The 23,924-nt window shown below is 45.7% G+C and overlaps 1 long non-coding RNA gene across 3 annotated transcripts in view; it reads left to right on the plus strand.

Moving 5' to 3' along the window:
• Positions 1–23,924, plus strand: part of LOC112546584 (uncharacterized) — a 387,426-nt gene that overhangs the window by 193,069 nt on the left and 170,433 nt on the right. Inside the window, exons 3-4 of one of the 3 annotated variants that reach the window (XR_003090320.3) lie at positions 17,286–17,367; positions 20,268–20,710. This is a non-coding gene — a long non-coding RNA (uncharacterized LOC112546584). The other 2 variants (XR_012903931.2, XR_012903930.2) reach the window with 2 other exon arrangements.

Genomic DNA, 23,924 nt, shown 5'->3' on the forward strand with positions numbered 1-23,924 from the left:
CGGAGTAGTCTTGAGCGGTCTATACGGAGCAGCTCATCAAAGGTATTTAGACGTCTAGTGCCTACCGATTTCATTGGAAATTAGGGACCTAAATACCTTTTAGCATCTGGGCCATGAATTTTGTCCTGGTGATTCGGCTTCATAATTTTGGGGGGCTTTTGAATTGTTACATGTTCCAATTTCTTGTGTCTAAGAGACTGAAAAAGAGGAGAAGGAATTAATTGTTGGTTTTCCATCTGGCAAAGGGTTAACAGCACCACAAGCTTCCCTATTAGCACTGGTATTTTTCATAGATTCATCAAAGATTTTGAGGAAAGAGGTGTTCAGCATGATGGCATTATTTAGCTGACTCAAGTTCAGGAAAAAGCTCTCACACATTTCAGAGGATTCTAATGCAACTAGGTGAAAGGCAAGTGGCATTAATTGGATATATATATATATATATATATATATATATATATATACAGATATATATATATAGAGACAGAGAGAGAGAGAGAGAGAGAGAGAGAGAATAACGCATGTTGGAAGGAATTGTTTAAGCTACTCAATCATATTGCTAGGCTTTTAATTTACAGTAGCCACACAGGCAAAATGCCTAGATGTCATAGGGTACTGGTGGTCTGAAAAGCAAACAAAATGTTAGGATGCATAAAGAATGGGATAGAAAATAATTCTGACAATATTAAAATACCATTTTAGGGCCTTGCCAAATTTACAGTCCATTTTGGTCAATTTCATGGTCATAGGCTTTTAAACATCATAAATGTCATGGCAATGTAATTCTAGAAGTCTTGACCCAACAAATGAGTAGAGGTGAGTCTTACAATCTTGTTATAGTGGTAGTTGCAGTACTTCTGTCTTTACTTCTCTGCTGCTGCTGGCCATAGCACTGCCTTCAGAGCTGGGCAGCTGGAGAGCAGTGGCTGCTGGCTGGGAGCTAGCTCTGCAGGCAGAGCCACCACCAATAGCAGTGCAGATGTACAGATGGCATGGGATGGTATGCTCCTGCTCTTTTGTGCTGCTGCCTGCAGATCTCAGCCCTCAGTCAGCAGCTGCCACTCTCCATCCACCCAGCGCTGAAGGCAGCACAGAACAGACCTGGTTCTGAGGCCAGAAAAGGGCCACAAAGAAGTACTCCAAGGAGGCTAGACTCTAGACTGTCTATGGAGGAACCAGCCAAACAGAGGTCAGCAGGGCCTATAAAAGGAGCTGCAAAGTACAGCAGTAGTCAGTTGCAGCCCAAATGTGAGAAGACCAGGAGTGCGGGGCTGGCTGAGGGAACAGTAGCACCATGGAGAGCTCCGAGTGGAGTGCTGAATAATGGCTATGAAGAACTGTGATAGAGCCCTGAGGTAAAGGCAGATTGATGTCTCCAGGAGGGGAAGCCCTGGCGGCACCGCTCTCTAGCAGAGTGGGGAAACAAACTGAGACACAAGAGGGACGCTAGCAGAGGGCACCAGGATGGGCCCCTGTTAGGCGTGTACCCTGGAAGGGGTTTTGTGTGACTTGGCCAAAGGGCTAAGTAGCTAAAAAGGCTGAAGTCCAGAGGCAGTTCTGGCACACAGACTTGGCCGGACAGGGGTGCTTGCAAGCAGTGAGCGCTACTCCATTACAGCTGGCAATACTGCACCCCTCCCCAAAACAGTCTTCTGACCCGTGCAATTGCCTGTTGGTAGAGGGCCCCCAATTTGGGAAAGGCCCGTCTCCCTCCATGAAATGTGCATTGTACAGGGAGAAAAGCAAACAAAAGATCAAATGTCATGGTACGCGATGCATTTTTTCATGGCTGTGAATTTAGTAGGGCCCTCGCCATTATATAAATCTTTGATACGCCCTCAGATGGAATCCTGTGCCGTTCTGGTCAGCCTATCTGCAAAAGACACATCAGCCAGGGAAGGGATTCAGCAAGGAGCAATAAAAATTATTAGAAAGCTGGAGAGTTTGCTGAATGAGGGGAGAGAAAAATGAATGAGCCTGTTGAGAGAAGAGCTGAATAGGTGAGAGAAGACAGCAGGGAGGAATACAAAATATTATTGTTCTAGACCATTTCTCGGATGTTCTTATTCTGCCTTTTATCTTAAGATAAAAACAAGGTGACATTTAATGACATAGAAAGGTAAAAAAAATTAGAATTGATTGAAAAGACTTGTTTTTCCATAACACATGATTGATCCATGAAACACAAAGATTATTCAGCTTCAGAAAAAATCCCCTCCCGTACCCAGTTAAAGATCTATATAGATAACAAGGAAATAATATGTGTTTTAATATGGTTAAATGTAAAGAATACAGGCCATATTTACATTAGAGGGGACTCTCTCCTGGGAAGCAGGGACTCTGAGAGAAATTTGGGGGGCCATAATGGATAATCAGCTGCATAAATAGGGGACTATCACATAGGAGTAGAGAGGCTAATTTTCCTGTGTATTTGGCATTGGAGTTTGGCCACTGGAGTTCTGATGCCCACAATTCAAGAAAGATGTTAGTACATTGGAGAAGGATGAAAGAAGAGCCAGAAGAATGAGTAAGGATTAGGAAACTGCCTTAAAGCATTAGTCTCTAACAGCAAAATGTAAGAGAAGGTGAGTTGATTACAGTTGAGAAGTACCTGCAATGAGGAACACAAATTTAATCATAGGCTCTTCAATTGAGGGATAACTCACAGGACATTGAAGCTAGAAAATTCCAGACTGGAACTGAGGAGTGTCTTTGTAACAGTGAGACTCATCAACCCTTCGAGCAGCTTCCTGAGGGATGTGGTGGATTCTCCATCTGATGATTTGTTAATCCAGATGGGCTGGGGCTTTTCCTAAAAGCTCTGCTCTAAGAATTACTCCAGGGCAGGTCTCTGGCCTATGCTATGCAGGAGGTCAGACTAGATGATGGCAATGGTCCCTTCTGGGCTTGGTATCTTTGAATAACCATTCCCACATCTTATCCTCAGAGGTGGTAGAGTCACCATCTTTTCAAAACATTCCCAATCACTACTGCATGTCTTTTTAGAACTAGTCCTTCCATCAAACAGTAGTAGTGGCATGATGTGAGGACCAGTTGATAAAATTCTCCGGCTTGTACTATATAAGTCAGATTGTATGGTTGTAATAGTCACCACTTAGGTTAATATCTATGACTCTCTAAACCAGACTGTTTCAGAGCGCAGAACACCTCTAACTGATGGGTTTAAAGACGAAACTTCCCCTACAAGCAAGTTAATTCATAATTTCCCACTGGAGCGACGATAGCCAACTTAGTCCTGTGAGTGGGCTGCAGGAGTGGCCTCCTTCATCTCAGTGGCTACAAGATTATTCTACTCAAGATGGTCTCCTGGGATTGGATGTAGAGGGATCACATGGCTTGTGTAGTCAATTATGTGTGCAATGAGCATGCACCTCACTTCATGGTCCCTTACTTTACATGCGTGTCCCTTTAGCAATACTGGTAGGAAAAAAACGATGTGGATAGAAACCAGAGGAATCTTGTAACCCTGTGCACGCGCTATAGTAAACAAAATGTCTCGTGGGCCACACACAGTACCCTGATGGATTGCATGAGGCCAATGTGTCACTGGCTGCCCACCACTGCCCTTCTTGCACTTTCTTCTGTTGTCAGAGACTTGGTTGAATGGGCCATTGGTTCCCATTTTTTCCCAGTATAAACACTCTTGCTAGACTCAGTGCCCTTATCCAACTAGAAAGAAAAGTTGCCTTTGAAATGTCTGACGCCATCCAGCCTTATTCTATCAAAACATAAGATGAAATAGATCCGTATCATACTTTCATTTAAAATATAACAACAGCAGCAGATTATTATCTAGATCGAGGAAGTAAATGTCTGGTTTCTCAGAAGAAAATTTCTGCATGTCAGACCAGACAGAATCTGGAGTAACCAAAATAAAATAAGAACTCTAAATTGTCTCTAGGAAGAATGTTCGTCTAGTAGTTTAGCTAACTTGGCAACAGAATACGAATGTATCCAGCCTTTTAGCAGGGAGATTCCCTGAAATAGCGTTGTACTTCTGTGTGACACTTCTGTGACCACTTGAACAGAATCTGGATCTAGTTACACAGTAACAAAGCATTTTGGCACCATTGTCTCTGGATGGCAATTCCTTTGTGATCTGAGTTTGTTTATTTGCAAAATCTGTGACGCATATGTGGGATCTCAGAGGTGAAATTGAAAAATGATCTTTGATGTTTGCATCCTGAGGTCCTAATACAAATAGCTTTTCTGATTTTCTTTTTGTTTCCACATGTGATGGCTTGTGCATGAAATACTATGTCTTTTTGTGTGCATTTTGGTACAATTACATATGCTCAGGAATACGGGACAATGAAAACTCTTCTGGGTTTATATCAGCTTCTTGTGGAGAGTAGTCCAGAGTAGCTTTCCATACACAAAGCAACAGTCTTTATTTTCCAGTATGGGTGCACCTTTTGCATTGATGTTTACAAAGGAATGCTAGAGAGAAGGTCTTAAAAATAATATTATGCTAAAATGGTTTGTAATGCTACATGTACCTGATAGCGAATCCTGTCTCCGAGGTTTTGCTGTCCCACATGATAAAGATGAATTTAAAGTGTACATTTATAAATCCAACTGGATTTATAGAGACAGCCAATGTATAACAGCCCTGGCTCTAGTCCCCAGAAAATGAGTAATATAGACTATGTTAGAGGGAGAATTGAAAAGAAACAACATACTGTTATATAAAGTATTGTTCTAAGGCTATGTTATTGGGAATAGTTATTATACAACTGGGCCAAATCCAAATTTTGCATCTGGACACCTTTACTTTTTTGGAGAAGACGGGCACGATTGGGGGGTGGGGGTGGTCAAGATCCATATTCAGACTTTTCCCCTTGGGCCATCACTAATGGTATTCTCTCAAAAGTCCAGTTGTCCATACACCAGTGGGTCACAAGGAAATCCAAGATGAATATATTCCACTTACAGTATTGATCACTGTTACCCACTCACTGAAAATCTAAATGCCGGTGCCGTTCTAAAGTTGTACTGAAAATAACTCCCCTTCCTGCTCTTAGCCTGAATTCTGAGTGTGTTTTTTGTACCCAAGGCCTGGATGCTTGCATTGAAATGTGACATTTACACTAGCTTTTGTGAATGTTGCTTTAATTAGTTCTGTTTCCATGGGACCCTAAGGAGAGTGATGTGGCTAACAGGCAAGGACAATATTCACAGAAGAAATGAGGTAATTTTTGTGGGTATTTGCATAGCTTTTTTCCATAGAGAAACTGATTTTGTTTGATGGTTGTTTTTTTTAAATCACAAATGTTTATCTTGACCTCAGTTAAAGATTCTGGTATGTTGTTTTTACCCCTGCTCCCTCTCCAAAATATAAATAAAAGAACTTGACACAAGAGGGATAAAATCTTTATCAGTCTGCTTAGGTGCACATTGCTCGCTCTATAGATGCTTTAACCTTCGCTTGTAAACATACTAAAAAGAAAATCAAGTTCCTTTGATTTCAGCTTCAATCACAATAAGCGATTCCTTAATAAACATCAACAGGAGAGTTGCTGAATGTACCAAACCTCTGATGAATCTGACAGCTGGGTGGGTTATATGAAATAAAAGTGGCTCCGCTCTCCTTCCTAGTCACTTAATGTTTTAAAACACTTTTTAGTGCTAGGTACCCAAGTAAAGTTGTAGGGGGTCGTTCCCTTCCTCCTCTGCAAGTAGTAGCATTTTCTCTAGTCATAGATGGGAGCTGCTGCTTGTTTGAGCCCACGAAAGGGCAGTATGATTGATAGGCCTTTTACAAATTCACTTTTGCACAGGAGTATCTGGTACATTTGGGCTAAATGTCAGGGGAAAGGAAAAATACGAGCTGAAACTAGCAGATGCCTGATCCTAAGGACAATAAACTTCATTTGCTGAGGAGCCTGGCAAAAAAGAAAACAAAATTGATTTTTTGTGTGTATCAATACCAGCTAACTCCCATGGTGTTTCTAAGGTAACTGGTGGTAACTGTGACAACACTTTTCCATGAGCATTTCATGTAAAAGGAGTCCACTTATTGATGAGCCAGTGTTAAAGGCTGCATTCTTTTTGTGTGACACCTCTGGATTGTGTCTGTATCATACTCTGACTTAGACACGAGTCCAGTCTAACTAGAGTCCCGGGATCTCTCAGGAAAAAGGAGGAGGAGGGACTCTGTATAGACGCAACCAGACTGACAGCTATGGCCCTAAACCGGCCACTCAAGTGGGTAAGAAAATATTATATGTCCACTGAGTGTTGATTTTTGAGCTGAAATTCAAACACCAAAATATTTCACCTCACAACCAGGACATTTTGTTCAGAAATTCTATGCTGTGTCTCTCACTCCCATTCGCCCATGAGGGCTGGGATTCTTAGTCTGTCCACATCTCCTATGAAACACGACCGTCTCCCCTCATGGTGAAAGGAGGCAGTTATAGTAAGGGAGTCCCTTCCTGCTATGCATCCTGGGAAAGGTAGTTTGGTCAGGAAACCTGACCCACAGAGGCTGTGGATGAAGGAGGGATTGGAACTACAGCTTCCACAAGGCATTTCCCAATTGAAATATTTTGTGTCTTCACTTAAATGGTTTGTTTAAAAAAAACACAACTTTTTCTCATGGAAAAGAGGCACTTTTCATTACTTTTTTCACTCCAGAAATTAGTCAAAACCCCAATGTTCTGTCAAAAGTCATTTAAATGGATCATTTTCAGCCACCTCTATCCACCACCTGGGTGGGTGGCAAAAGGAAAGAAAGATGGAGGACATACTCTGGAGTAGACCCTCCTATCCTGCCCCAAGCCTGCCTAATCCCTGCTAACAGGGTTTCCTTATGGCCCCAAATTCCGGGGCACCAGTTCAACATCCGAAGGCAGATGCCAAACTCCAGTGTTTTCATTGTGTGATTAGCAGTCTGGGCACCTACCAAAAACATTTTCCACCTCGGGTGAGAAAATCCCTATGGTTGGTCCTTCCTGCCATCCCCATACAGATGTGCTTGTTGCCACCACAAAATGGAGTGAAGAAGTCATGCATGACTTCCGGCATCCCAGTACCTCTTGCGTACAGATTTCAGTGCCCTGCCACACACCCCAATGCCCACTGAAGTGAAGGGGTGATCGACACCAGAAGGAGCCGTGCAGAAAACATCTAATTTGATGTAAATATATAGAAAGCCAGCCTGAGATGTTGGCTCTAATTTAATTACTTTGACGATAAATTGCTTCATTTTGAGTCCTTTTCAATGCTTTCCGTCCCTGCGTCTGACATTTCCTATTGTCATGCAAGGAGTTATTCACTAGAGATGTGCCATTTAGGTAGTCGGTGAACAGCATGAGATGATACTGCAGCAAAACTCCAGCTGCGGGGTTCTCCGGAGCAGAGTAGCATGTGGCACGCCTTGCCACTTTGTCAGCCAGACAAATGTGCAGAAGGAGAGAGTTAAGCATCCTCAGAGAGAGTCATATAGAAAACACCATGGTTCCAAAGGGAGCATTTCTGTCCAGGATGAGGATCGCTCCAAGGCGACGGTGTACCAGGGCCACAAGCACTTCATGAAACCAGCACCTCGCACAGAAGGAAGGAGAGCTACAGAATGTCATCTGGTAACCGTAGGGAGGGAGAGTTGTTTGTCATAAATGGGACAACTGCCCGTTCAGCTGGAATACCCCAGTGCTAAACCTTTGTAGGTGTGCATCTGATTGGCAGGAGACATAGGGCTTGGGCCCTGCAGTGACAAGTATGGCACAACACCAGAGTGTGAGCTAGCTAGCTAGTCATCTCTAAGTCCCACCATAACCTTAGAAGAGGCCTACTGAGCATGCTCAGCAAAGAATTTTCATCCCATAATTCTAGGCCACTCATGACGCCAACCTTGGAATGTGTTCAGGGCTTTCCCCAGGGAAAGGTTCATTTGGGTCTGGGGGGCACCGCACCAGCCTCCCCTCTTGTTCCATAGGTGTGCACTCCCCACACCCCAAAAGGAGGCCGACCAGGTACAGCTGTTTCCAGAAGAGGCCTTGGCAGCAGGCCAGTCCCAACACATCACGGCTTCAGTGCAGACCAGGCCAGTCCAGTTCTGTTTTGAAATCCACAAACCCATTTCCAGTCAGCGAACGTGTTTGATGATGATGATGAGTCTAAATGAGATTTAGTGAAACATTTAGATTGTTTTTTTTTTTTAAGTCAATAAAAACGTTGCTGGAGCTGACATGGAAAACAGAAAATGTGGACGGTGTCAACATTTTTTCCTGAAAATGTGAGAATGGGGGAATTAAAGTCTTTTCGCCAGAGAAGATATAGTACATTGAATGTTTTATAATACAAACTGATTTTTGACCTCAGTGTTTAGCCATTATTTCCTTGGTCAGTGAAATGAGCCTTTTATTACAGTGAGAAATGGGATGTTTTCATTAATGGGTGAGTGGAAAGGAAAACACCTAAGAGGTTTTCCTCACAGATTTCAAAATCAAATCACCAGGCAGAGGCCAGCTTGGTGCTCTGTAGCATCATATAAGAGCAGTTGTGTGTGTAAATAAAGGCTTGGAATAAAAACCGTGGCCTGGTGCATACTGGGAATCTGCCCCTGCCTAACTGTGCATGCAACTAGTTCTATTGCCTTGGTCTGGATAATGCATGTGCCCAGAGTTATGCATATGCAGAAAACTTTGCAGAATCTGGGCTTTGTTTGAAAATCTTCTTTAGCCAGAGGATGCAAGCAGACAAATGTTAGATAACCTGGTTGTTTTCTTTAATATTGATGCTGTTTGATTGTAGCAAACCCACAAAAGATGAAACCCATGTTCTGCTTGAAAGAAAACAGGTTGGGCATGTCTGTAAAGCTTGTGAGTTTGGTTAGTTACTTCAGCATTAGAAATCTTTGCATATGGCTGTTGCTAAAGCCGTGGCTATGTGAGTATTCGACACACTCTGAAGAATCTTTAGGGTTCAGGCTGAAAAGCTTGGGACTAATAATTTCCAATAGCCTAGCAGTTCCAGATGATCGATTCTTTTTGACATAGAAGAAGTTCATTCCAAACTATTTTAATTCGAGGGATCTCTTTAGAACCAAAATTAAAAGCCAGGGACGAGCACTGTGCCGTTTATGATGTTTAATACCAAGTTTTTATGGTGTCAAAGCCATTACAGTATCACAACTGTGTTAATGCTTTATGTTTCATTGGAGACTTCCTGGAGGACGTTTCAGGCTGCAAGTGGCTGACACCTATAGATTTTTTATTACGCCCCAACTCTTTGCTTCACAGACTTGAAAAAGCCAATCCAACCCCTCAGAGGATAACTGGGACTCCAGCACACAAAGGTCTGGTTTTATATAAACAAATTGAAGTTACTGAGCACAATTTAAAGCATCCACTAGGAATAAACACAGGCCGGTAGGCAACTAAGTCACTGATTGCTAACAGTTGCAAGCCCTGTACAGTGCAGCGTGCTTGGAATATATGCTCAAAAGGCAGCTGTTAATTTGGACGTGGTAGGCAGTGTTGTTGCAACCATGTTGGTCCCAGGATGCTAAAGAGACAAGGTGGGCGAGGTAAAATCTTTTATTCAAGCCATTTTGTTGAGAAGAGACAGCTCTGTGTATGGTCCACATCAAGTTGCTCTCCCCAACAGAAGTTGGTCCATTTGGCATCTGTTCAGTTTCAAAGAGTGATTCCAAAGTAGTTCCAGGCACCACTCCTGTTTCTGGAGCCCCCTGCCAGTTTCTGTAGCTGCTCACTACATTTTGCTTGTGGTTTGGAACGCCCGGCCATGGGAAAGAGCCGTCGCAGCACTAGGGGAAAGGGACTACTCACCGGAAATGACGGTCCAGTGCAGCAAGTCCATAACTGAGCAGAAGACCCGGACATAAGAACTGTTGCACTGATCCAGTGTGGGGCTGACGCAAACCAGTATCCTCATTTCAACGCCGGCTGGCACCCGCCTGGGAAGGTGTCACTAAGTCCCCCTGCAGATGAGGGGGAAGTCAACAGGGCATTTCTCCCCACTCCTGCCCTCTCAGTCAGTGACTGGCTGATGCCCTGCAGCATTGGGGTTTATGGGTACATTTTTCGAAAGTGGCTAAGAGATGAGAGAGGAAGGGAGTCTCCGAATCCAGCGAGCTTGGGAGGGGGCCACGTACACTAGCCAGGAGTGAAAATGCAGGAGAAAGGAGCAGGCCTAGAGCTGCAAAGGCAGATGCTTCGCTATCTTTGATCAGGCCAGAGGGAGGCACCACTCTCTGCTTGGGAGTGAGGTGCCTCCAGCTGATGGGTGCTTTCTCGGGCACATACAGAACGAGACACCAATGGAGTTGTAGCCAGTAGTCTAGCTGGCAGGACACGTGTTCAAATACCCGCTGCAGAGAGCTTGAACTTAGGGGTCCCACAGCCGGGTGGGTTCCCCGACCCCTGAGAGGGACGTACACCTCTGTGGGGCTTTACCCCTGGGGCACCTGGGGCAAGCCTAGGGGATCAGGGCCTGCGGGTGAGCGAAGCAGAGTGCATTCTTTGAGAATACCCCTCCGAGGCAGCGGGGGTCTGCCAGGCACGTGGGCTGTGGTGGAAAGACAGGCCCTGGCAGGGTTACGGAGCAGCTCAGAGTGGTTTTGAGAGTCACTGGCACCTGAATGTTGGACTTGGACACCTAATCAGGAAGTTTGGTGCCTAAGTACTGGTGTGGATCTAGCCCCAGAAACCCAATTCCCACTGACTTTCTTTGCAGCCTTACTACCAAAGCTCCAGAGTTGTCTTTGGAAACAGGCCTCCGGGGCTTTCAAGAGTAGACTAGAACTCTAGGGCGTCATCCTAGCTGATAAAATGATGGCTGCTCACTTTTCAGTAGAAATGTCTAATAGAGAGACAGATGTGTGTCCTTATTTCCTTCACTAGGGTCATCTTGTGTGCTCCCAGGAAGAGTTGTAGCTTAAAACAAACATACAAAACCCGCACCCTAAAGAGACAGTGTTTTAAAGTTGACATTGTCCCTTTAAGTCTGACAAGCAATTGCAGTGAGAAATCATGTGAGCCTGACCCTAAAGCACTTGCCCAATTGCCCAGTGTTGATACAGAGGCACAGTATTTTATGAATATGCCATAAGCATCATGCATTTCAAAAATATACTTGTATCACTTGTGAGGAAGACAAGGAGCACAAATTCTGCCCTCATTTACAATGGGGCAAGCACAGTAATATTCACCCCGTTGACATTATAATAGGAAAGGTTTTTTTTCTTTCAAATAAATCTGTTGGTAGTGAAGCTGTTCCCTGAGTGAAAGTGTTGGCTGGCCTTAGCAAATAGGTGTAAAGAAATAGCAGTATCGGTATATACTGCTGCAAAGGGAAATGAGTTGGAATAAAAGCACCTGCTTCAGATGCATAACCTCAGGGCTCTATAAAACCCCTAGGGAGCTTGGCTGAATTGCTAAGTAGCAATGCCTTGTTTGGAGCTCTGATTACTCGCAGAAGCCAATACTTATGGGAGTAATGCCATGGGGCCTGTCCATTGGGGCTCTGCAACTCTCAGGGCACGTAATAAGAAAGGTGCTAATGACACAAAGTGTGTGGGAAAAATAAATCCAGGGCCCTGGGCTACAAGCAGCCTCCTGTTCAGTTCACTCAGCGTTTCACACCTTTCCTCATTGCTTCACAGAAGAAGAAACTCATAAGAGCCCCCTTAAGAATCCTGCCTAGTAGAAGCCTCCAGACTCATCCACGTTAAGGTCAAAAGAGATCTAGTCGGACTCACCAGCCCGAGAGTGTCACCAAGTGGTTCGCGAATCCAGTTAGAGCTTGTCTGCTAGGGAGACATCCAGTTTAACTGAAAGACGTAGAGTAATGGAGACTCCACTATAACTTGAGGTCAACTGGGCCAGAGGGCAGTTCCTTCCCCCAACACTTTGTGCCTCATTTCTTTTGTGAATGTTGGGGAACTTGCCAGTGTCTCTGTGTAACAGACATTCAGAGCTTCAATTAGAGGTCTATCAAAGGTCTGACCCAGTCAGACAGGCGAAGCCTACCTATTGACATCAGACTGCTCTGGATCACAGGCCCCGGTGTGAAAAGAGGCAGTGACCTTGAGAGATGAAGAACCCGCTTCTCTTCATTTCCTGGCATGGTGTCAAGTGTCCTGCCTCTGAGCAATGGCTTTGGCAGCCAGTAAAGAACTCATGTTCTTGGCCAGGTGGCAGGGCAACTTCCTCCAAAATGCAGGCCTCCCCCCATCCTACCCCCCCACCAGCTGATAGGAGCTAAGCAGAATTCTCCTTTTCCTGTAGCCACAATTGCAGGGTTGAGCAATGATGCACTTTTAGTGCCTGGAGAACTTTGTGAACCGAAAGATAAAGCTTTTCATTCTTCTCGCCTTCTGGAGGCTCTCCCATCGACAGAGCCAGCCCCAAGCTGAGAATAGCCTGGTAATTAAATGGTTCCGAGGCAGCTGACTAAAAACATGAAAGGCCTTTGGGATTTCAGTTCAAAACACTCCAAAAAGCAATCTAGCCACTTCATACATGGAAGGAAGTGGGTTGGCACTAAATTATTTAGAAATTGTTAGTTTCTTGTGCTTCGTCAACAAACCTTATTAATTTTTAATATGATAAAAACGGTGGAACAAAACTAATAAGGTTGGTTTTGCTGGTGACATGCAATGAAGAGCCTGCACCTTTTGTCTTTCAAAGGGAACGCATGCATTCAGCACAGTTTGTTTTGAAACGTAATGGAAAGAGGATAATGAATTTTCATAGGGTTAGCCTAAGCAGCCAGTAAACAGTAAAGCTCATGAGTGCAAAAGCAGTACTCTTAGGGCTTAGTCCTTCCAACATTGACACATGAGAGTAAGTTTGCATACAAGAGTACTCGCAGTGACCTCAGTTAGCTAACTGCGGTTTAACTTGAGTTAAGTTCAACCACAGGCCTCTTTATAGGCTTGATCTGCTAACCTGAGTAAAATGTCAATAGCTGCTGTGCTATTTGAAACTGGGTGAGTTAACCCAAGTTAAGGACATATCCTCTGTGCAGTGAAGATGCCCTCTAAGGATGTATGGAACTGGAGCCTTGGAATGGTGGTGTCCTTTGGAAAAATTGACAGCAAAATAGGTTATGGGAGACTAAACCATCTGTATTTTAATTCCTGATCACCCCGCAAAACCACTCCCCAAAATTATCAGCCCTAGGCCTAGTAATCAGGATAGAGCCAGTCACCCTGGACCTAGAACCTGAGAGGTTCCTGAAATTGTTCCCAAGCCTGGGAAAGCTACGGGAGGAACACCACATTAAACTCTTACCAAGCACAAACCCATTTGCTTGGTCCCACACCAGAAAAGTCCCCCTTCCTTTTCTACTCCGAATGAAAGCAGAGCGTAGCTGCATGGAGCCGAGGGGTGTCATGTTCAGCACCCCCACCCCAGGAGAATGGGGTGCAGGCAGGGATGTGGTCCCAAAGCCAATCGCTAAGGTTAGGATCCACGAAGACCTTGCCAAGTGCAATGAAAGTGATGCTTGCACCTTTGTGCGGACTGGAGCAAAATTCTTTTCAGAATTGGAAGCTCGGTCTGAAGTCTGGCAGATACCGCTTGCTGCGGAGTCGGCACTACTGACGACTTTCCTCAGCCCATCTGGAAGTTCTGTTTCAACCCATTTGCCGTATCACCAGCTTTTGAAAATCCCACTAGATGCCACTCTGCCTCTTTAGGCATCTAAATAACTCGAAAAATCTGGTGCCCTTCATCCCTACACTGTTGTCAATTATAACCACCCCAGCTGATACCCGCTAATTGGCTGTTCCATAGTGCGGAGCAGGTACCTGAAAAGGCTATAGGACTGAAATTCTCTGGAAAGGGCAGGCCAATGGCTTTGGTAACAAAACCTGAAATGAAATAAGGTTCATAGTGTCTCAGGCGTCACTGTTGTCCTGTTGTATGTCTCTAGTGGGCTCTCATTTGGTATCACCAACATGTCTGTCCTTGGGAAACCGGGCAGCCACTTATGAATCCCACAGAACTCTGCCGTAGGCTGGGTCATGTCTCAGGTGAGTGGCAGGACCTGCTGTGCGTGGTAGTTACGGGGCTTGAAAGTATCCAGGCAGAAGGTGCATCTGCAACTTGGTTCTCTTGCTGTGCGTGTGTATGGCTTCATCTTCTGTGGCTTGCATTGCTTCCCATTCGTTGCCACCTCCTGTGTCCAGCTGCCGTGTCATACACTAGGCCTCCAGGGCAAGCAGGTGCAAACTGATTTTCACAACCCAATATGGGCCCAGGCTGCAAATCTGGATAACAAGTAGGCGGCTTGCTGCATGACAGAGCTTCTTTGGTTTGGTTAGTGTGGAAGTGGTGACTTTCTGGCCTGCACTCTTCTCACTGTTGCATTCTTGTATTGATTTACTGCCTCCCCTTCTGCTTCTTGCAGCTGCAGAAACAGCCTCCCGTTTGCATGCAATATTTAGTGTACTGTAAAAATATATAGCCCAGTGGTTAAAGAGCTGAAAGGGAGGGGAAATCAGGTCAGCTGTAATGCCATGGAACTTCTAGGGTCATGTGTCAAAACCCAGCAACCACTGCAGGATCATAGCACTGAATTCTACAGCATCCAGATTACATCCAGATTTTCAAAGAGCTTAGCATCCACAGCTGTGTCATTCAGAGCTTAGTTCTCTGCTAGGCATCTAAATGACCAATGCAAATCTGGCCATTCTCTATGATATTATAAGGGGTGAGTATTACTGTGCCTCTACTAAGTTCATCTGTCTAAATATCATTCCGAACGGTGTGTTCAAATGCTGAGGGCACATGGCTTGTTTCTTTTCATGCCAACAGATGTTTTTTACCTGGCTTTGAGACCACAAATGTATGGCTATCTATCTAGTGACAATGGCTAATAAAAAAAACAGTCGAACCTGGCTGGGTTTTTCCCCCATGTAGGAAAATATGATTTATACGTGTAAGCGCCTGAGTTGAATAGACTGACTAGCGCACCCCAGTGAGAGGCTCACAGCATGCCAACCCAGTAAAAGCAATGGGGCAACAAGAGTGTAAATGAGGACAGAATTTGGCTCCTAGTGAGCTGGGTACAGAACAGTGATTTTACTTTCCCGTTTTATTTATGTACTGGTAACTATAACCTCGTCTGGCGGGACTGTGTGTATGGTGTTTGTGTGTGTGAGTGACTGAAAAGCATATGCAACTGTTGTATTCTCAGTAAATGCGGCGAGCTGCCTTTTCCCCTATAAAAGTTCTCGTGTGCTTTGTTTAAGCATATCACATAGACATACAACAGTGTTCCATTTACTGACCCAAGCGAATGCAAAACACCATTCACATGGGACAAGTGAACACTAGTGGCTGGAGAACTTGAACAGGGAATGGGTTTTCTTACAGAGGTTCTAGATACGGGCCCATTTAAAATGTCTCACAGCAATTGTTCCAAGCAAACCACATCTCAGTTTCTGAAGCGAGGAAGTATTCAGATGTGAATTGTTTTATTATTATACAGTATTAATGGGAAAAATCAGCTAAAATAGGATTACTTTAAGAGCCCAACGCCGATCACTGGGAAATGTTTCACACAGTCCATACTAACTTGGGTCCTGAACGTGTCTCATCATGGTTGATGAGGGAAAAGGCAATGCAGATGTTATCTACTGGGTCTTTGCTAGAGGGCTCACATGCTGCTTAAAGGGACTCTACACACTTGCCCTATGCCACTTGATTAAATCTGCATAGGAGGATACAGTGGCACATGGGAGCCCTTTCCAGCACTTCGGCGGGCGTTGGGTCACCCACTTCAAAAGGCAGTTGTTATATGTGCTCCATGGATGGTCACTGATTCACTCATCCCCGCTGAACCTTCCCATTGGCTGCACAAACCAAGCAAGCAAGTCTGGGCCACAGATGTTGGCTCAGAGGATTAATCGTTCTGTTTGCTTCTTTGAGGGCTCACCACCACCAACCACATGAGCGGGCCAAATTCAGGAGGCACATGATGCCAAAGTAAATGTGATTCCCCTACAGGACTGAGGGAAAAGAGAGGGGGAACAACCACTCCTAGTCTGGCTCGTAGCTAAAGGGCTTTGGACGATCTGTTTAGCTCTCGGGCATTTACTTTAACCCTTTTATTTGCCATGTCATGTCCCTGCCTGGTAGGTGTTGGTAGCAGCATCTGTTTCAAGCACAATGTTCCCACTCCCACAGGGCTGCTTGCAGTTGTCCTTGATGACAGGACAGCTACTGCAGCTTGAACTGAGGCTTCCTTTCCTGAAGGACCACGCTCCCATCCCTGCTGAAAATCCCACACCGAATCCTGCCCCGTCACCCAGCTTTAGCAAGGAGTGCGCTGGATAAACCTACTGCATTTCATCAGTGGAGTTTTTTTAAACTTGTTCCGAAAGCCTTGCATGGGAGGAATATTAATGGCAAATTCGTATGTTTGCATTTTCCCTAAAATATTATTAAATGTCCCCTGGCATTAAATATTGATGGTGTGTGGCGTGTTCTTTGCCACTAGAAATTGATTGTGCCAATTAGCTGCTCGAAATCTCCCTTTAGCTTTGCATAAACTCAGTCTAACACCATACAAATCTTCCTTCATTATCCGTATGGAACTGGGCGGCTTTGGTGACATTAGCACATGCCAGTTACATACCCTCTCTGTTGGGGAGAATGGGCAAGCGAGACCTAATAATGCCACTATGGGCTATACCTACCCATCTGCAGCCCATTAGCACTTTATTATTGCTACGGACTAGTGCATACTTACCCCTTAATTAAAATACCTATCTCATTCTTCATTTCACACCTAGCCACCATTATCCGGAATGGAAAAGTTATAAGCTGAAGAATGCCCCACAATTCCCCATCATGAACGTGGCTTATTTGTGGACAGTAAACGACTGGCACGTCTTTTGATTCAGACCATTCCATTCTGAGGCCAATCTCATTAGCCTCATCTAGTACAGATGCAAATGTCCCGACACACATACCCCACCGTTTATGATCACTGTCATGCCTGGCGGGGCTTTCAAGGGGTTCTGGCTCGCATGCAGTTTTGCTCAAAGGAAGGGATCTAATAGGCAGGCTGATGCTGGGAGATCTTTGCATAGGTTTTTATAGCTGCTTTGTCTGACACACTGTAACAGTGCAGTGCTGTGAACAGAGCAGTCTATCGCTAAATACATCCCTGCTCTTCCTTGCTGCCTATCCAGACATTTTTTAAATGCGATCTCTTTGACAAGTATGTGTTCTCCTTCTTCTCTAATCACAGATGCACTTTTCTATCCTTTTCTTTCTCATTAGCTGGAGTCCATTGCGCAAACTGAAGAGAGGTACAGTAACATCACGGAAAGGACTTGGCCGTAGAGACCATTCCTCTGTAAAGGTCAGTTTTCTGTGCTTTCCATTTCCCAAGATGCAATACTGCTGCTTTTGTTAAGGAAGTAAAGTGCGTCCCATTTGATTTGCTTATCTGGCAGACTTCAAAGAAACAAAGCAAAACCATGGGGGGAAAATTGCACTTGACTACAACAACAACTTATGCTTGCTATCTGCAACCATTTCCGATCGAAAACCTGCCCAAGCTCACAGACATTTATTTCAATCAATAGACACAGTTGCAAGCTGGGCATTAAACCTGAGAGAACAAAGATTCAAGGAATTTCCCCTCTATTGAGGTAGAAGCTCTTAGACTCAAGCCACAGCTTCTATACCCATCCATTCAAACTTTATATTCTGAGTTCAGTGTGAAATAAATGCAAGCTCAACCCTGGTTTAGCTCTCTCAGCCTCTGCAGGCTACTCTGTATAAAATGAACAACAAAAGACCCAAGAGCAAGGCAAAAGAGACAGAAGGAGGTTGACTAGAGGTCCCATTGCCCTCCACTCTGTGCTTAGTCTACAGTTAAGAATTAGATCGACCTAGTTTAGTCCCTCAGGGTGTGAAAAATGTCACTCCCTGGGCAATGTCGTGTAATCAGGTTGACCTACCCCCGCATGTAGAGGCAGACAGGCCAAGGGAAGAATTCTTCCGTTCGACTAGTTACCACCTCTCCCAGAAGTGAAAATCCGCTTCAGTCCATGTAGGAAGCAGTTAGGCTATGGTACGAAAGGGGTATGGCTGCAGCGCCGTTGTCATGGCTGTAATGTGCGCATGGACTCAGATGCAAAAGATGCACCACCCCAGAACCAAAAGAAGTCAATGGGATTATGTGCCTGGGTAAAGTCAGTCAAGGGCCCAAGCCTTTGTAATATCAGGTCCTCGGTTTGCAAAAAGTCTGGCTGTATAGTCTTTGAAGAGTTCATGATACCAGTGTGGCTGTCCCCCGGAGCTGACCTTTCTAAACCCTATATCAAATGGACATGTTTAGTCAGATTCCTTTGAAATTTGGTGTGTCTCAGTGGGGTACAGAGTTAGGCTAGCAACCCACATTTGGAGCCGTTTGAGCATGGGGTGTGAAGCCCTGAAAAACGTAGCAGTTGTAAAGACAGTTTCTAGCGGGCTTGCGTGTTTCTGTGCAGCACTAGAGATGAAACTGTTGATGTGGATCAAAATGGTCTTAATCTGTCATGTTTTATTAAAAGTTGTGCATGGCTCCCACTGAATCTTTGGAGGCCCAAACTGAGCATCTCATCACAGTGCAAATGTGTCCCATTCAGTGCGGGGTGAGTGTGCCAGTGCTTACATAGCCAAAGCCGATATATTCTCCCCTATCTGCTGGGCTGAGCGCCACAATAGCCTAAGGCAGCGTATTTGCTCTGTTAGCAGGCCAGTAATGCCTAATGGCCCAAAGTCAATAGCTTCAGCCCGGCTGGGGAAGGGAGTCACCATGAATGAAAAGGGGAAGGGTTGGCAGCATGAGTAAGAGAGCACAGGCCCTGACCCATCCCAGCAGTCTGGTAATGGCAGGAGAATGTGCCACTGAGTCAGCAGAAGGTCTCTAGCCTGTGGTTCACTAACTGGTCCACTAGCTAATTCCCCTGGGCCACTGCTGTGGGGAGGGCATCTCCACTGACCCCGAGGTTCCTGATCTGTGTTGCCGCTAATGATTCCAGATTCCGTGGGAGCCTCTGTGGCTATCCTGGCATCTGCCTGGGTTGTGGCATCTTGGGCTCCCATGGCTTTGGGATTTGGCTATTCCTTGGCTAGAGCCTGCAATGAATGTCCTTCCCCATGGGTGGTCAACCCCAACTGAGCTGAGCTGCTCCCTTTTATACAAGAGCATTTGGAGTGCACCCAGTAGAGTTGAGGGGGTGTGCCTTCCTCAGCCCAGAAGGGTTAACCCTTCCATGTCCGGAGGCTGGGGGGGAGAGAGCACCCTGTCACAAATAGTATTTAGGAAAATGTGTATTTTGAAACTGTGCATGCACCAATACAGAAAACACACACACACACACATTTCCATTCTCACCATTTTATCTGCTTTACATCTTAGCACACATAAGCGCTCTAAAATTCAAACCGTTAACTGAATTGCTTTGAAATTTGGTGTACCTCCTGGGGAACAGAGGTAGCATTAATGATGCAAATTTGGGGTTATCAGTCAACTGAAGGGCTCCTGAGTTCCCCCTAACTCAAATGCTTTCCTTCTACTGCTTTGTACCGTTATCAGCGATTTAATAATATATAGATGATTCACAGACCCCTTGATAGGTGTCAGCTCACCTTTCAATCAACATAACTAAGGGTAAATTACTCACAAGCCCAGACCTCAGACATGGGTGCCCCTTCGAGTTTTGGGAGCTGTCAGCAGAGCATTTGGGGGTAAAATAATTAGACGCGAATGCTTCCTGGGAGGGGCAGGTTTAAAGGGCTGCAGTGTAGGGAGGGGCTCATAGAAAGGAGGATGAGGCATGGTCCCTCACAGCTCTGCCAGTGCCCTGGTCCTCCTGAGCCTCTCTTTTCCCCCTTTTGGTCCTTAAACGGTATCCTCTAGAATTCCATAGATGAGAATGAATGGCATGTGAGGGAACAATATGCCAGCAACCAAACTTAGCGCTGCATTATTGTACTGTGGGGGAGGGATGGATTTGCAGAGCTGTGACTGCACAGCGAGAGGGGGTGGAATACATAGTTCCATTGACTAGCAGAAGGTCCGGTTGAAAACCCTTTGAAGACAATAGACATCATTCCATTGATCCCAATGGGTTATTGATATAGCTTGTCGCTTCTTTGTCAGTAACTTTGCTTTTGGTTTATTGTATAGTGTAGAGACATTTGTCAGCGCAACAACGTGCACATAGTAGACTGATCCTGTGTACCCATTTATCCTTTTAATTCAACCAGATGTGGAGTTCAAGGTCTGAAATGCTCCATTCATTCTATTCTTCTGGATGACATGACAACTTGCAATAGGCAACGGATTTCAGCATGTTCAATGCCTTCTGCGCCTCATAAGGAGCGTTGATGGTATTAAACAGGGCAGAGACATTGTGTAGCAATCTTAAAAAATACTAATTTAATTGATTCACGGGAAACCAAGGTGTTTTAATTAATTTGAATAACAAAAAGTGAAAGCCTAGTCTGTAATTTCAAAATTAATATTATGTATGATTAACTGAAGTCGGGATTTCTTGTATTATTTTATATAATTACTTTTTGTAACATGACAGAAAATGTAATTTGAAATCCTTTTTAACTGCACTGTCGTGCTTGCTTGCATGGATACGGGCACCACATCTTTTACTGTATTTCTCCTTCTTTCACTGGGACTTGAAAGGACCCCTTCATCCCTGGGAAATGGCTTATAAACAAATGCATTTTATTGATGACACACATGGGAAGATAATACCGGAAGAAAAGAGGCTCGCAGAATGGAAGGGGTTACTAACATTTTTTTGTTTTTGAGAAGCAGAATAGCTGCTAATGGTTTTCTTGTAGAAGAAGAGCTGGGAATGAGTTAGATGGTGCTTTGGTGAAATGAAGGCTTGAATAGAGGATGGACTTCTCTTCTGTCTTCTCTCAGGCCTGGAAATAGCATGGTCCCAGTACAGAGATCATGCGTGGGAATACCTGTACAGGGGAGTCAATCCCACTGGTCAGATTGTCCACTGCCTTGTTTCTTGCACAATCCTTCGCAGCTGTAGCTGTGTACAGTGTAAGCGGCTGTAAAATGCCATCCTGCTGTTCTGGGTGGGTGTGAGGGGCAGTTCGGACTGGCTCAGCTTTCCTGGGAGAGCAAAGTGACTCCTGCGTGTGTTGGTAGAAGCGGGGTGCTCGGACAGCCACGGCTGTGCTCCGTCGCCTACCACATGGCATTGAGAGATGTGGCAGGAGGCACAACACTGAGTCCCCTGGTTCGCCAATCGCAGTGGCTGGTCTACCGCCCAGTCAGCGGAGACCTGGCGTTCAAACCCTCCCCAGCCAGGCGGATGAACTTTGCTTGGCACCTCACCCCAAAGCGATGTTTGAAGGGGCCTCTGCCAGGGCCTGCGTGATCCTGGCCAAGGGAGGCTGCGAAGGCATTCTGCTCAGCAGGCGCCTGAAAGAGCTTGAAGCTCTGCCAGCGTCCTGACCTGAAAAGGAGCAGCGATGAGCCCCTGCGGTGTGTTCAGTGCTCACTCAGTGATGAAGGTCCCGGCAGGAGACTTGCCTTAGTCTGCGTCCATTTCCTACCAGAGTGCCACAGAGACCCTCCCATACTCTACCTAGGAAGCTCAGCACTTCCAGGCCCAGTCCCCTGATCGCACCCTGCAGCATGGCCTTGCCCAGGCTCAGTCTCCCTGCTGCATTGTTGATAAGTGGCAGGGAGCCCGGGGAAGCTATGTCCGAGGAGGAATCATGCCAGGTATTGAGTGCAGTCCGACCAGGCCACCTGGGTGTGCTACATGGGGGCGTCTGGAGCCAGAACCGTACACTCACTGCTCAATGCCACAAAACACAAGGCCCCGCCCAAGCCTGCCAGAATGGTTATGGCTTCCCCCAGCTTCCTGCCAGCAGGAGCTTTCATGGAAACCACCCTCCCCTGGGGAGAACGGACTCCTCCGCAAAGGTGGTGCCACACGTGTGCAGCAGACAGACTGCCAGGCCTTGTCGCACCTCTGAGGCGAGAGGTAAAATATGGTGCACTGGACCTGGCACACTGGTGTCCCTGTCAGCCCTCTGAATGTCCTCAGGGAGAAGGTAGCAGGAGAACAGCTTTCCCCTGGAGAAGGATGGTCTCTTTGCAGGACCTCTTTGTTCTTGGGAGTGCTCCCAGGACAGAATTCAGTTCTGTGGACCCTCTCAACCCACGGGTGTAAAAAAGCCCAATGTGGCAAAGACCCCAGCTTGCTTTTGGTAGGGCTCGCTCTCCTCAGAAATATGGACTGTCCTTTGGGGGGCACCAGGGCAGACAATTCTCTCCCCATCCAGCTTCCACCATCGCATTGGCCTGAGCTGCTGCTGGGTAGAGCTTGTAAGGGGGTGTGTGTGAAAACATGGTTACTTTTCTTCCCTCCCCCTCCATCCTACACCCTCCTCATTCTCCCCCACCCCCCACGCCTATGTGCAGTGAGGATGTTTCAGGAGCCCACGAGAGTAGGTGTTAGCTGACCTGGCTCTAGAGACATGGGTCTGTCTTTGCCCTGGTGCTTCCCATATTGAACAAGCTGCCTGCCAGTGTGGGGCCGGGGCTGCATCTTATGGGGTGTTAGGCCCTGCCAGGGGATGGAGAAAGGCCTGTGGGGCAGTATTACATAGAAGGGACCATGCCCTCTCCCCATGATGACATGGACACTGAGCTGTGAGCCACAGCTACCATCCCTGCTCGGATGGAGGGATGGAGAGGGCTTCTGGTAGGACATGTTTTGAAGGCCAAATGCCTCGGCTGGGGTTGGGTGAGGTGGAGCTGTCTGAGGTAACCTGTCGAGGAACCACAGCCCAGAGTCCAGGCATAGGCAGTCCTTTCAGAGAGCGGATTCCCTAAAACAGGAGTGCCCAGTGTCAGCATCACCTGCCTATGGAACAGACGTACACTAAGTTGCTGAAGGATCTGCTCTTTCTTGTTTGAGAGAGTTGTGAAAGGCAGGAGGTCTTCTCTTCTGAAACGTGTGGGTTTCACCCAGATCTTCCCAAGGGAAGAAGATGCCCATTCATTCTGCTGCACTACCTAACTGCCTGGCTGCCGGATGCTTAGCAGCTTTCAGAATCCGGTTACTTATATAAGGGCCTAACTTTAGGTTCCTATTTTTGAACATTTGGGCCAGCACGTGTGAGTAGCTTGTTCCTTTCTTTCCTTAGCACCTAAATCTGGCATAAGGCATTCCACCATCCATGGTGCCATATATTTAACACGGTAGATAACCCCCTGCAAAGGCACTTCATCCCAGAAAGTGATGGGTAGCACTTCCAGCCGCACCAGTAGACTCTGGCTCCATTTCCTTGGTGGACTAGAAGAAGGAAAAGCAGAGAGTGAGGTTGGAATATATGCTGAAACTTAAAATCCACGCTCGGTTAATATCGTTCCCATTCCCCCCCTCTCGCCCCCCGTAAATGGCAATATGAGATACTTACATTTTTTTTGCAGCAAACAAATCACCTTAATTGAAAACGGTTTTCATTTGAAAACAAGCAGTGGAGCTTCAGGCTGAGGTCCTCCGGAGAAAATGGTCCGATGATTTATCTCAGATCTGTTAGAGCTAGAAGCAATTTGCAAGGCTGCACATGAATAATGCAGGGTGAGAACAGTACAGGATGAAACCATTGGAAAAAAAAGTAAATGAAGTCTCTTTTAAAAGTGGTATATCCAGAGAAAAGTACTTTAATTTGAATTATTTACCAGTACCAGCGATATTGCAGGAGGAACCACAGATCAGCAAGTATTCCATGCTGTAGTGCAGAATTGTTGTCGCCAATTCCATAAAGGAATTTCCCTGATGACTAAAATGCATTAAAGCCTATGAATATGCAAGGACATGCTAGACATTGTCTGCTAAGGCCAGAATCAAGAAGGGAATGGTATTG

Source organism: Pelodiscus sinensis, chromosome 4 (assembly GCF_052426305.1).
Source record: "Pelodiscus sinensis isolate ZL-2025 chromosome 4, ASM5242630v1, whole genome shotgun sequence".
NCBI classification, from domain to species: Eukaryota; Metazoa; Chordata; order Testudines; family Trionychidae; genus Pelodiscus; species Pelodiscus sinensis.